This window comes from Sycon ciliatum, chromosome 6, assembly GCF_964019385.1.
Source record: "Sycon ciliatum chromosome 6, ocSycCili1.1, whole genome shotgun sequence".
In the NCBI taxonomy this organism is placed as follows: Eukaryota; Metazoa; Porifera; class Calcarea; order Leucosolenida; family Sycettidae; genus Sycon; species Sycon ciliatum.
Genome location: NC_088648.1, coordinates 28,821,859 through 28,835,877, shown reverse-complemented (window position 1 = coordinate 28,835,877; position 14,019 = coordinate 28,821,859). Strand labels below are relative to the sequence as shown.

General features: G+C 46.4%; 1 protein-coding gene across 1 annotated transcript in view; it reads left to right on the top strand.

Annotated features, from left to right (window-relative positions):
- Nucleotides 1-14,019, top strand: part of LOC135819841 (sushi, von Willebrand factor type A, EGF and pentraxin domain-containing protein 1-like) — a 278,765-nt gene that overhangs the window by 90,182 nt on the left and 174,564 nt on the right. The window lies entirely within an intron of this gene.

The window sequence follows — 14,019 nt, the reverse complement described above, 5'->3', positions numbered from 1 at the left end:
ATAAACTGAATTTCTGAGACATTTCATATTTCACATCCTGAGGGAAATATTGAATAAATAGTAAATACATCATAAAAAACACATGGCCACGACGGCCTTCCCAACAACGTGCTTCCGTCGAGATAGGCCAATACCAGCGAACCAAAGGGCCCAGTTCCGAGGTTATGGTGGTGTTGCCATCCTTGTACGAGATGGGACATTTTTGCATGCAGCCCAGCGCTCAGACCTTGACTCTCCCCAATGCGAAAACATATGGGTTGAGCTTGGACTTCCTGCAGACCTGGGTGCTAATCCTATACTCATTGGCTGTCAGTATCGCCCTCCTTCGCAATCCCTACCTGAACTTACCTCATTTTGTGACATGATGACGGATACCCTACGGGCTGTAGACCTCTCATCCGTTGATATATTCCTCACTGGTGACTACAATGCTCACAACTCTGACTGGTGGAGCGGTGACGCTACATTACGCGCTGGAAAGGAACTTTCGCATATATTCTCCAGCTTCGGTCTCTCCCAGCTGGTAGATTTTCCCACTCACACCTCTCCAAACGGAACCCTGTCGTGCCTAGACTTGCTCGCTACCAATCGTCCTCAATCAGTATTCTCTGCCGACGATGCTGCCCCGCTGGGTGCGTCCGACCATTCACAGGTAGTTACCACCCTTTTCTACAGAACTGTAACCCGAATGCCTACAAAGGAAGTACCATGCTATCCTGCCCGTAGTTCCCCAGCCACTCCATACAATTTTGCGCAAGTGCCACCTTCTGTCTGGGTAGCAGTAAATATGTACCTTTCCTCGCTCAACTGGTATGATCTCATGGACACACCAGATGTCGACGACGCATTAGCCAGATTCTCCTCTTCCTTGAATGATGCATTTTCCCACTACCTGTCGCCTTATCGGAAAATCTCTTCCTCCACCCAGCGAGCTGTATCTAGGAAATATCCTCCGTGGGTTAATCGAGATTTAGTACTTGCCATCAAGTTGAAGTACGAACTCTACAGCCGATATAGGAAGTTCCCAACCCCAGCTAACCAGTCTGCCTTCAAAGTTCAGCGTAACAGAGTACGAAACTTATCTCGATCTCTTCACCGTGACTATTTGGCATCTATACAGGCCGGCATGGCGTCAGGTAACCTTAACATGTACCAGTTTGTTCGTTCTCAGCGGAATCGTCAGCAGGATCGTGGCCTTCCTCACCTCATTGATGAAGGCGGTCATCCAGTTTCTGGCAGTTTCGACAAGGCTTCAGTCCTCAACCAGCAGTTCGCCTCCGTTGCTGTGCCGGATGATCCGTCGTTATCACTTCCAGCTCTTCGTGCCCACAGCCAACTTCATGAAACATTTGTTCAGATTATCACCACAACTGCGGATGTTAGAAAGGCTATCGCCCGACTAAAGTCTCGCCGCAGTCCTGGCTTGGACACCATTACGAATGATGTCCTGACGAAACTTGCCCCGTCCATTTCGTACCCCCTCTGCCGCATTTTTAATGTGTCCTTTTCGACGGGTAAATTTCCAGCAGCATGGAAACTCGCGAAGGTTGTTCCGGTTTACAAGAGCAAAGGCTCCAAGTCACAAGCCAGCAATTACCGTCCTATCTCCTTGTTGTCCTGTGTATCGAAACTATGTGAGCGATTATTCTTTGATAAGCTTTATGCTCATGTGTCGCCGGCCCTTGCCCCAGTCCAATCTGGTTTTCAACGAGGAGACTCAACCACCATGCAGCTGACACGCCTTGTGCAGGACATTGTGGCCCTTCGTCATGACCACCAACATGTTGGCATGTGTTTTTTCGACCTAGCCAAGGCGTTTGACACGGTATGGTTCCGTGGACTCCTAGCTAAATTATCTGCGATGTACAATGTTTCCGGAGCGTCTCTGGCGTGGATTACGGACTACCTAACAGATAGAACGCAATCAGTGTCAGTCGAAGGTGTACTCTCAGACCCACTGCCTGTGAAGTCGGGAGTCCCCCAGGGATCTATACTGGGGCCTCTACTATTCTTGTTGTATGTAAACGATCTACCTGACTGTATAGATGGTTTGTCACTATTTGCTGATGACACAGCCCTCATTCAGTTTGACGCTGACATTGCAAACCTGTGTACGAAGCTTCAGACTGGAATCAATGTTGTTCATGAATGGATGTTGTCATGGCGTCTGAAACCCAATATCTTGAAAACAGAAATAGTCTTTCTCCCTCAAATAGACCACCCTCCTACATTCGGCTATTAATATTACTATTGTAGATACGCACAGGCATTTGGGTGTTGTATTTGACTCGCAATTGTCCTGGAATTCTCACGTAGATTTTGTATGCAACAAAGTTAGCAAATCTGTAGGTTGCCTGATGTCTCACTGCTCCCACTTGTCTCCCGAATGTATTCGTCTCTTTTATAAATGCTACCTCCTTCCTATCTTTCTGTACGGCGCCACTGCTTGGCATTCCCTGCTTAGTAAATCTGCTGTACAGACACTAGAAATACATCATAAACGTGTGTTGAAAATTATTTTTCGTAAACCCACTCTTTTCCCCTCTACTGATCTATATAGTTTGGCCTCCACCAGCCCCATCTCTATCCTGTCGCAGAGACAGTCATGCGTTCTGGTCCATCGTATTAAACTCAACATTGTCCCTGAACATCTCACCAAGTATAATTGGTTTACTTTCGCACGGGACACTCGCAATGGCATAGTACTTCCCAGAGCTTTGTCAACTATGTTTACCAAATCTCCTATCTTCTCTGCATACTCGTATTGGCTCAAGCTGCCCATGGAAATGAAGACAATATCCAATATTAGACAGTTCATAGACCATGTTAAATGTCATGCCACGTTGTAGGTTCGCTCGCCTCTTTTGCTAGCTTATCTCGCCGCTCTCCACCATGGTCAACATAGCGATACTTTTCACCCCGCTGATGCATTATTTTCTTCCGAATATCATCTTCTTTCCTTCATTCTTTCTTCTTTTTTTTTTCTTCTCTTGCCATGGCTGGCTAACGCCCCCTCCTTTGCATTGGCTTCTGCCATTGGACGGTGAAATAATATAATAATAATAATAAAAAGGTTAATCGGTTGCATAAGAATAAAATATTTGGAGAATAAAATATTATGAGAAATCTATGCATTTCATGAATTGAGCGAAGGGTCTGCCGCTACGCTATGATGTTTTATGCCGGTATCTTATAATTTCCATAGGCAAGCGTGCTCACACGGTCGTCGAGGATGTATCGTTCACGACAGACTTCTTGACGCCCTTCGCACGCTTCGCGAAATTATTGCCTGTGTAGGCGTACATCTTTGAGCGAAGCTCCACGAACTCGCTCATGATGCACCCACCCAGCTCATCCTTGAACTTGCCGACAACTTTCTTGTTTGCGACGGAGTGCAGAGGATGATCAGCCGGATAGTTGGACGTATCGTACTGATCCATCATGTCACTCATGTCCGCATACAGGTCGGCCGTGGCGTACTGCAGGATGAACGAATCGGTGTCCGTGTAACACAGCCGTACGTTCTCACCATAGCGCGGCTTCAGAGTGTCGTAAAAGAAGCTGTACATCAGCACCTTCGACAACTCCAGGATGGAGAAACCCACGTAGATGAGTTTGTTGAAGTGGACTTCACACTTGAAAAACTCCACCGCCACCAGGTCGTTGTCGTACACGATACTGCGCTTGTATCCTTGCTTGACGATGGCACGCCGCAGCCTGTCCACCTCTTCTTCCGAGCGAGCGAGCTTCAGGTTCAAGCGGCGATGGACGTTCTCCATCGTCTTGCCAAACACTGAATTGTTCATGAGTTCGAAGAAATCCTTCTCAAACTCTGACACAGCATTCGTACGTAGATTGGTGTTCAGCTGGTTGTACGCATCCACGAACGCAGCGTGAACTAAAGGACGCGATGGACTGGGTTCACTTCCACGCCAAGCGCAACTTATGCCTGCAGATTTACGTAATGGCACACGTAGCGAGTTTTTGGCAGCAGAGTGAGCATCAGCTTCTTCTCCTTCTGCTTGCCCCAGCCGAGCTTTTGCGCCAGCTGCTGCTGATGCGGCGACAGCATGTCATCCGTCACGCTCATGTTCTCGGGGCAAGGATGATACTCGTTCAACGCATCGTGCACACCATTAGGAATCGTGAGATCACATTCCACGATGTATCCGACGGGTGAATCGTGGGGATGCGTCATGACGATGTCATTTACAAGATCGTCACTGATGTCCTCCACGAACTTGAAGTCGCCGATAGGCAGAGGCTGCTGCATGGTCCAGCCGTACAAATTGTTCGCATCGATGTACTGTAGATACGTTGTCGGCTGCGAGGGATCGTACCCGTCTGGGATGAGATCGTTGTTGGCCTCGGCGTATCTCTGCACGCTCATGCTGATTCCACCGCGGATGCCGTGCTCAATGAACGTGTGCATGGTGACATCAGACAGTAGATCCAGACTGACATCGGACACCTTGAGCAGTGCACTCCACGTAAACCCGGACAGTGTGTAGTAATTGGCCGGATCCAGCCCGTAAGTGGCGATGGCAGTTTTGCGAAAGTTCTCGAATACATCCGCCAGTAAGTACATGTCCGTCTTCATGTAAAGATCGTGATAATCACGCAGAGTGGCACAATCAAACCTGTTCCAGACGTTTCTGGCGTGGCTGTACTCATCGTTGGTGAAGTGTGCCTCAGACAGCGACGAGTAGAACTTCTCTCGTGGGCGGAGACTGTCCTCGTCGAAGCTGCTGAGCGAGTCCATGTACTCGTACGGAAACACACTTTTCCGAAGCACAACAACCGTCTTCTCGGGATCTTCACCATGCAGATCACGCATGGGGACGAACGCTTCTCGAGGTGTTGCCTTCGCGAGCTTATGTAGCTAAGTGCTTAGAAAAGCGTACGAGTCGATGAAAACGAACTGCCGCCACATCATAGCGATGTACTTCTCCGTGTTGGACAGAACGATGTTGATGGATCCCCGCTGCTCCGTATGCTCCTTGTCTGCAGCATCTTGATACGTCATTTTGTCAATCTTCGTTTTACCGAGATGACTAACGATGCTCCGCGAAACGCACCCGTCATGTGATCGTGGTTGCGTACAGGATCCCCTCTGAGACGACGTTTACATATCCAGCAATCCCTGACCCTGAGAAAGCGAGCCTCCTCGTGAGGCGTTAGGTTCATCGGGTGACGATTCTCCAGATCTTCACGAATGGAGACTTCCTGCTGTTCCAGTGAGGTCAGGAACTGCTCTACTGCATCTTCACCCGTATGCTGGAACGTATCCGTCACGGCGCCATCACTATGCACGACGATGTATGCGGCAGAACAGGGTATGTGCTCCGAGGACTGCTTCGTCTTCCCCCCAATGCTTTTAGGATCAGCATGAGGTGTGATGATGCTCTCGAAATCCGCATAAATCACATAGGGTGCACGAAGCTGTTTCTCGTACTGCGTTAAACACAGCTTTTCACCCTTCTGCAGCATCACCGCCCATGCGAATAGATGGTCTTTGCAATGCAGCTGGTGACTCTTCAGAGCCGCCGGAGTGCTCAACACGTTCACATACCGGTTGCACACCTTCGTGCCACTATGCTAGCCCACAGGACATGATTTACAAGTTCTTGCGCCTCACTGACAGGCTTTCCGGCATAGTGCCACGGTGTGCGAGCCACCCAGGAGCCAAACAAATGCATTTACAATTTTTCCACATTTTCGTGCCCGTTCTGTCCGTGCGCGGGACCCAAACCTAAAACAAGTCCAGAAGCAGCCATGGGTGGTGGGGTAGGGCCCCTCAACGTGGCCCTGGAATCTGTCACAACGGAACGAGTGGGTGTTCTCTCACAGTCTCTCAGAGACCCAAGTCCATTCTTGAATTTTTTTAGGTTTAGCACGTGCTACGAGGTCGTACCTTTGATACAACATCCAGTGCTGGGACGTCCACAGCAAGCCATTTCCACAGCGCTGCACACCAAATCCAGGATGAGTGAGTGGTAGTCTTGCGTGAGTGGTAGTGAGTGGTAGTGAGTGGTAGTCTTGTGTCGTGAGTGCTAGTCTTTGTCCTCAGAAACCGGCAAAGACTACCACTCACGTTTCACTACTGCCTAGTACTGAATCCTACCTGACTTCTTGACACGACTCAAACTTGCCAAAGTCACTAAATCAACGTCAACCACTATGATCAAGCCACATATCTGCAACGTCACGAGGGTGCTGGCAAAAGTCCTGCTGCACGGCGGCGGGCTTCGCCCGCCACCGTGCTGCCCAATACATGGCTCAAAAACGTGATTTTTGGACACTTTCGCGTGTTTCCATGATACGACAAATTGCGCACTGTCTGCTCACATTCAAATACAGTGCTGCCAACAAATGACAGCGTGCAACAAAAAAATCTTTCCTTGCAAGGGTACATTTTAGGCCATAACTCTTGAACGGCTGGTCAGATCGGGACACAATTTTCAGAGAATTTTCAGCTATTCAAGCTCTTTCAACTGACGTAGCACTCAATATGAATTTACAAATTCGATTTTTCACCGAATTTTGGGTTAATATGCCCTCATTTTTAGGGTTAAACGCACAGATTTAGGGTTAAATTGCAAAAATCAGGGTTTAAACGCCCCGGTTTTAGGGTTAAATCGCATTACGTCATCGATGACGTCGTATGTTAACGTTCCCATGTTAGGTGAAAAACGCAATCATTTACCGTGAATCCGGAAAAATAGGGTTTAACGCCCCGGTTTTTAGGGTTAAATCGTTATGACATCATCGGTTACGTCATTGCTATTATACACGCCTAATACTTTCTACTTTCGACTGTCATCAGCTCAAAGCGCCGGATCTATGCCACTGAAATTTTCCTTCAAGCTGCATTTTCGTAAGCTTCACTAGCTGGCTTGCCTGATTCAAAGTTTAAATCTTTTTGGGGGGAGGATACTGTGCTTCTTCATGTTTGCATCAGAGAGGGATCAGTCACTCAGAAGCTAGTGAAGCGGGACCGGTCAGCCATTAATTCGTCTTTGTCAAAAAAACAACCACATGAAAACACGTTTCTCCAGTCGTTGTCGCCTGGAAGGGAAGGCGCGCTCTCCTCTAGGTCTATCATAAGTAACTTCAGTATAGTACAAGCTAGGCCCCAGGATAAACCGCGTACCTGAAGCTGCGTGTACACGAAACAAAACGATACGGAACGAAAACGCGCTGGTCTCGAAACGTTTTCAAACTGTTTACACGACACCGGCAAATCGTTTTGAACCGTTTTTACAAGAACGGAAACCGGACGATCAGGCTGGAGATAGCACGTACTGGCTTGACTCAAGGGCCACGTTAATTGGAGTTAGCATGTGTTGGCGGTCGCAAGCGTTGGATATTTACCGTGAAATATAGCTATCGCGGAATGGTTTCCCGGACCGCGCTCGGTTTCCAATCGTTTTTTTTTACTGTTTCCACCGGTACGGGAGAGCGAAAACGTTTTGAAAACCTATTGAAAACGTTTCGAAACACTCTGAAGTGAGTTTCCATTTCTTTTCGTTACGTATCGTTTTCGGGCGTTGTTGTGTATTCAATAGTACAAGTAGTAAACGCAACAATTTCGTTCACTTTCGGTTCACTTTCGGTCATACTTCGTTCTCGTGTAAACCCAGCCAGACTTGACGAGCGAGGGGGGGGGGGGTCATTTTGCACCTTATAGTCACAGTCCAAAAGTTGTTCAAATCTCCGTTGTTCAAATCTTCATTTTCACGACGGTCTGTAGCCAATAAGAGAAAATATAGTGAGATTACACAGAGGCAATATGCTTTGGTTCTGCAAGAGTGCTCAATGCCTGATTCAGGCAGAGCGGCGTACACAAAGGCACACAATGAAAACCTTGGCAAATTTATTCCGTTGTGACTCCGAGTTTCATGGCTGAACCAATCATCAGACGTCTGATGATTGGTTCAGCCATGAAACTCGGAGTCACAACGGAATAAATTTGCCAAGGTTTTCATTGTGTGCCTTTGTATAGTGAGATTAGTATGAATCGGAGATTTCAGGACTAACAGTGAATCAGGTGTGGGCACGCATGTGTTTAACGCCATATTCTCGGGTGTGTCTTTACCACCATAATTATTTATCAACCATAAGTACAGCTGCAGTGGTGTCTTTAACTTCATTCTAACAGTGAATCAATTAGTTTGAATGATGAGCGTGGTTCATGAATGAGCAGATTGAACTTAGTTGCTGTGATGGTATGATGCTATCATTTTCATTAACTAAAGCTGGTGATTGGATATCGCGTGCTAAACGTTGATCAGAGGCCATTGAACTAATGGAAATATTTGTACAGAGGGGAACGCAGGCAAGGTTCGGTTCTTGCAGTTAAAAATGCCAAGTGCGAGCGTGCCCATAGCTATAGCCTGTATTGACACGAGTTGGGGTTGAGAGCATTTGAATATGAGGCGAGGCATAATTGTTGTGTAAGCAGGCGCTATGTGTTTAACTTTAAAGCAGGATAATAATAATAATAATAATAATAATCTTTATTTCAGGATAAGAGAATGGGCCACTTCCTGCGGTGTAGAAGGTCAGAGTGGTTAATTAAGTTTGCACTGTTCGTCCTGCCAATGTGTCATGTACGTAATGTTGTTCCTAAACGTTTTTGCAAAATTTCTGAGCATGTGAAAATAGCTTACCCATGTTGTATAATTTTTGACTACATGGTTCTCGGCTGTACTTTATAAGTGGAATTGAACTGCCCTGAACACTTGTGTTATGTGGCTTTGCCACTATATAGTATATATGTAGGACTCAGTGACCAGTCAAGGCCCCTTGACCAATCAACGATCTTATTCCTCGTATTACTAATAGATTATTGTCCCCACCGTCACCTGTTCACCGGTCTTTGAGTGGATGGATTTTCATTGAGCATCACATACGGTGAGAACTTGGGAGTTGTGTGCTCCCATGCATCATTAACATAAGCGTATCCGTGTGCTATCTATTTGTTGCAGGTGTGCTGATCTTCAGAAGCTTGTGGAACTGAGTGCTGCTGAACATTTTCATGACCATGAGTAATATTGAAGCTTGCTATTGCACTCTCAGCATGTGCTAGTATTATGCTGACTACTGCACTATGTTACTCTCTTACACTAATACATGTATGTAAACGTGCGTGCACCCGTCCACGTATGCATGCGTTTCGTATAATTATTTGTTATCCCTCTTTACTTTACTTGTAAATGGGTGGACGTTGGCATGGCTGTTGGAGTTGTGTGTGTATTGTGTCTCTACTCTTTTCTTGGTGTTTTCTTGGCGTTGCATGAATTTGTGTGTGTGTGTGTGTGTGTGTGCGAGCGCCCTTGCACGCGCGCACACACTAATTTGAAAACAACAAATTAATCCTTGGCTCTCCATCATACTATCATAGCCTACTCTCTTTCGGTTCTTGTTCTTAGTATTTTCTTGGCGTTGTGTGGGTGTGTCGGTGTGCGCGTGCACAATAATTTGAGAACACGACATGATTGAGATATTGTAATTTGCAGCGAAGGGACCACTTGATTTGAGGATGGTGTCTGTAGGGTTTTTCATGTAATGAAGTGGCTGCAGTGGAGCCTCAATACTTTTTTTATCTTGAGAAGTGAATGATATAAAGGATTAAAGGGAGAGGTAGTTTTCTTGTTAATATTCACTGCTTACAGCAGATCCTATGTCTAATTTTGAACTCTGGATAGGGGATGCTTAATTTGCTGCACTTTAAACAGGGAGTGTTGTCCACATAAAGACTCTTTATAGTTGATTTCGAAGTTTGGACTCTGTACAGTGGATTTTGGACCAATGGACTCTATATAGGGGCGAAGCCAATTGGCTGGACTCTATACAGGGAGTGATCTCCATCTAAACTTTGAGCTCACAGTTGATTCCAAGTTTGGACTCTGTACAGTGGATTTTGGACCAATGGACTCCATATAGGGGTTGGACATCATATAGGGGCTGGACGCTCTACTGAGTCCAACAAATATTTCTATAAAATTAATAATTGGAAGACAAATGAAGGTGTGGAGGATCGCCCAAAAACACTGACAAGGAGACAGTAAACGGTACACTGTACTCGTATCCATGTACTTATACACATTATAGCAGCACAACGAGAAAGACCCTGATGCATGATGATTAATGTTGCATCAATATATTTTACAGAGTTATTTTGGGAGTAGAAATGAAGATGTGTTCGAAGCAGTAAACTGCGTAAGCACTACGTTGAGCCAGAATATTGAAATACAGTTTCCTGCAGTCAAAACAAGACACTCACACTTCTCTGGTCTAGTTCGCCATTTTTATCGATAAACATGACTTGATTTAATTTCTTACGATGGTTCTTGAGAATGGATCAATGATGTCTTGAATAGATGTCTTCCTGAACGACTTCAACTGAGAGGCAGTTTCAGTTTCAACAAGCTGGACATTGTTTTTCTGTGGAGTGTTCCACAAGAAAGACAGAGCTACACACACGAAGGTGCTTGATGTACTCAGTACCTTCTTGGAAATGAACATATTTTCATTTCCATCTTCATTATATTTTCGTCTCTGCATCGTCGACGATGTCCACTTCTGACTCCGTAATCTTGTCACCCATCCTCTCCAAAAACACAAATCGAGTGCTGCTTGCATGCTGGATCAGTTGAAGTAAGTCTCTGCTCTAGCAAGATCGGCATGCAAAAATTACATGATTGAAAATATTCCGAAATAGCTTTTCTGAACGACGAAGTTTGTTCTTCAAATATGATGAATAGCACAACCTACTAGCCAGACCGTCCTCTCATAAGAGATTCTATCTGAAGCCTGCAAGATGTTCGACCACCCTTCGTTTTGGAGAGGAGCCCACACACACCAGACTCGAGCTACAAGTAAACTACGCGGAGATCGAGAGTTGATCGAAATCTTTCTTGCTCACTACTGAAACCTGTGAAGGAAAAAAGTATGCTGAACGCTCGAATGCCTACAGTTGAGTCGTAATATTTTGACGTGGATCCTGTGACCGTTCACAGAGAAAGTCACGGCTGTTTCTGACTGGTCATCGGGATTCAAACTGGTGTGTGACTTTATGACTGCTCTTCGGGGATTTGTGACTGTTTGATTGGTCACGGGGATCGTGATCGGTCATCGAGACGTGACTGCTCACTGAGTCCTACATATACCGTTAGCTGTTATGATTGCTGTATTCGTCCGTGTCCAGTTTTTTTTGCTGACGAACATTTGTCACATTTCGTGTGTTTTTAGGACTGTCTTGTCATTTCTATGCACATGTATATTCCGCTTGCCTATTCTGCAGTTGCACGTGCGTCTTCACATCTTTGGCCTCGCTCGTTTCTAATTTCTGTTGTTAAGCTGGCTAATGCGAAGGCTTGCTAAGCTTGATTGGCGAAGTCAACTCGAACAAGCATAATGGTAATAATGTTTACAAGTAAAATATTGTAGTCACGATGTGAAAGACGTGCTCTGTTCAATGCTGTTAGTGCCGTGAAGTCTTTATCGGAGTTCTCCTGCATTTCACGGTTCTGACTTTAGCTTAGGAAATAGTTCTTCTGAAAGAAGGTGCATGGTATTCACCACCTCTCCTGAGACCTTTTCTGCAAACTTAAAAAAAAGTACAATATTTCGTTTGGTGAATCTCCACCAATCTTCGTGTCACACGCCTTAAGAAGATGTTACGAGACGGAGAGAAAGGAGAGAATCACACATTCATCTTCAGGAAGTAGAAGGAACAAACAGCATAGTCTTTGTTTGGGGTAAATGCTGAACGACTGATTTGTCTCAACCAATATGTTTGCACTTGATTCGGCACTATTTTCGTTTGCCTGCTGATATCTCCGCACCCCAACTTTCTCCTGTTGTTGTCATGTTGTTGTTGTTGTTGTGTTTATTTTAATTCGCAAACCAAACGGGCAGATCTGCCCAATGAAAAGGTGGCGAATGCAGATAGAAAGCAGTAATAAATGAAATTGGGGACTGATGTAATTAGGATACAGGTGGAGAAAAACTAAGCCAGCTGATCATCAAACAGGACGTTTGGTACTCTAGGTACTAAGGGTGTGCGGGATCATGCTGGCGCGGAACTGGCGGAGCGTGGAGATGGCACGTATGTCGCTGGGTAAGGTGTTCCACAGCTGGGCGCCCCGGAACGCGAGGCAACCCTTGCCGAACCTGGTGGAAACTGGCGGTTGGCGCAGACCCATGGTGGAGTGCAACCTAGTTGGGCCAGCTGACGAAGGAACTAGGAGGGCTTGCAGATCAGAACTTGCGTGCCCATTCCGAGACTTCCAGACCAGAACGATGAACTTCTGCCTGAATATCTCGGATACCCTGTAGGTGTCCAATTGCAGCAGGAGGGTACGCGCGGAGGTGTGATGCGAGAGTCCGAAAACAGCCCTTGCCGCCCGATTCTGCATGACTTGTAGCCGATCCAATTGGTTGGCAGTAAGAAGCGGGGAAAACGCATTGGATCCGTACATCAGGTCAGACATGATGATCGCTTTAAAGTAGAGAACTCGGCTCTGATGAGTCAAGCAGCGACGCAACCTCCATAGTGCTCCGATTCTCTGGGCCAGTCGAGCGGTGCAGCGATCAACATGGGGCGTCCATGACAGATCCGAGTCGAGGAGCACTCCAAGATACCTAGACTCAGTAACGACAGGAATCGGCGTTTCGTGACAGTTTACATTGATCGTATGCTGGGGCTGCTGAGGCTGCCTGTTGGGGTATACAGGGATCACGTGGCTCTTGGCTGCATTCAAAATGAGACCACGGGTCTGCAACCAGTCAGCAAGTGCAGAAACCGAGCCCGATAGCGTAGCAGATACCGTGTTCAGGGATGTGCTGCTGCTGATCAGCGCGATGTCATCGGCAAATTGAACTGATGAAGACTGGTTAGCTATGGTTGGAACTTCGCGGGTGTAGATACTAAAAAGGATCGGTCCTAGAACAGAACCTTGTGGCACGCCACAGGATGGTGCAGAAATGGCACTCTGATCCCGTCCAATACAGATACGCTGAGTACGGCCCGACAGATAGGCGGAAAACCACTTTAGGGCTGTCCCTGTTATGCCGATATCGAATAGGTCCTGGAGTAGCCGTTCATGACGAACCTTGTCGAATGCCTTTGACATATCTAGAAGGCATATGCCAGTACACAAACGCTTGTCCCGTGCAATAAGAATGTCCCAGTACACAGTGGAGAGATAAACATTTAACGGCACTAACAGCATTGAACACAGCACTTCTTTCACATCGTGAACACAATAGAACTATTGAAAATGACAGAATTCTGCAGGGATCGACCTAGTCTCTGGCGGACCTAAGCAGATCGCACATCATCACTGCGCTGGTCGCTATGGCAACGTAATTATCATACAATTGGCGATGTTGTGAGTTTGGCCTATTGTATGCAAGGGGGTATATTCAATTCGAACCAATGTCAAATTGTCTTTCATCTGAACCCTACTTGAAAATCAATGAACGTCCTCCTTTATACTGTAGCTGTTCTTGTGGCTGTTGCAACGTACATCTATTGGTACCATAGCCACTGCACTCTTCTGTCTCTGGGCGATGTTCACTGCAGTGCAACCGCGAACCAGACACGAGATCGTTCGACCTCCGCCCAAATGCGAAAAACTCGACACATGTATCACATCACGGCGCGGCCTCCTTGGCACCATGACCTGTCAGTTTGCATTGATAATGGACAGATGGCAAGCAGTCTGTCACTCTGGTCTGGAGATTTGATGGGATATTTGCTTGCCACGGAGTGCTGTAAGCGGCCGGTAATGCATCACAGTGCCACTGCATCTGCCTATCCGCATTCGCAGTCAGATTGATAAACACGGGAAGGCAGGGGATATCTTTGAGTACCGTGTTTATTCATATATAGCACAGATCAGATAATGACACACTGCGCGCATACCTCCGAAAACAAAAAAATGAGAGTCTCTAGTGAATGTACATGCGCTTATATTATTATTATTAGAAGCTTCTCCGCGTTGGCAT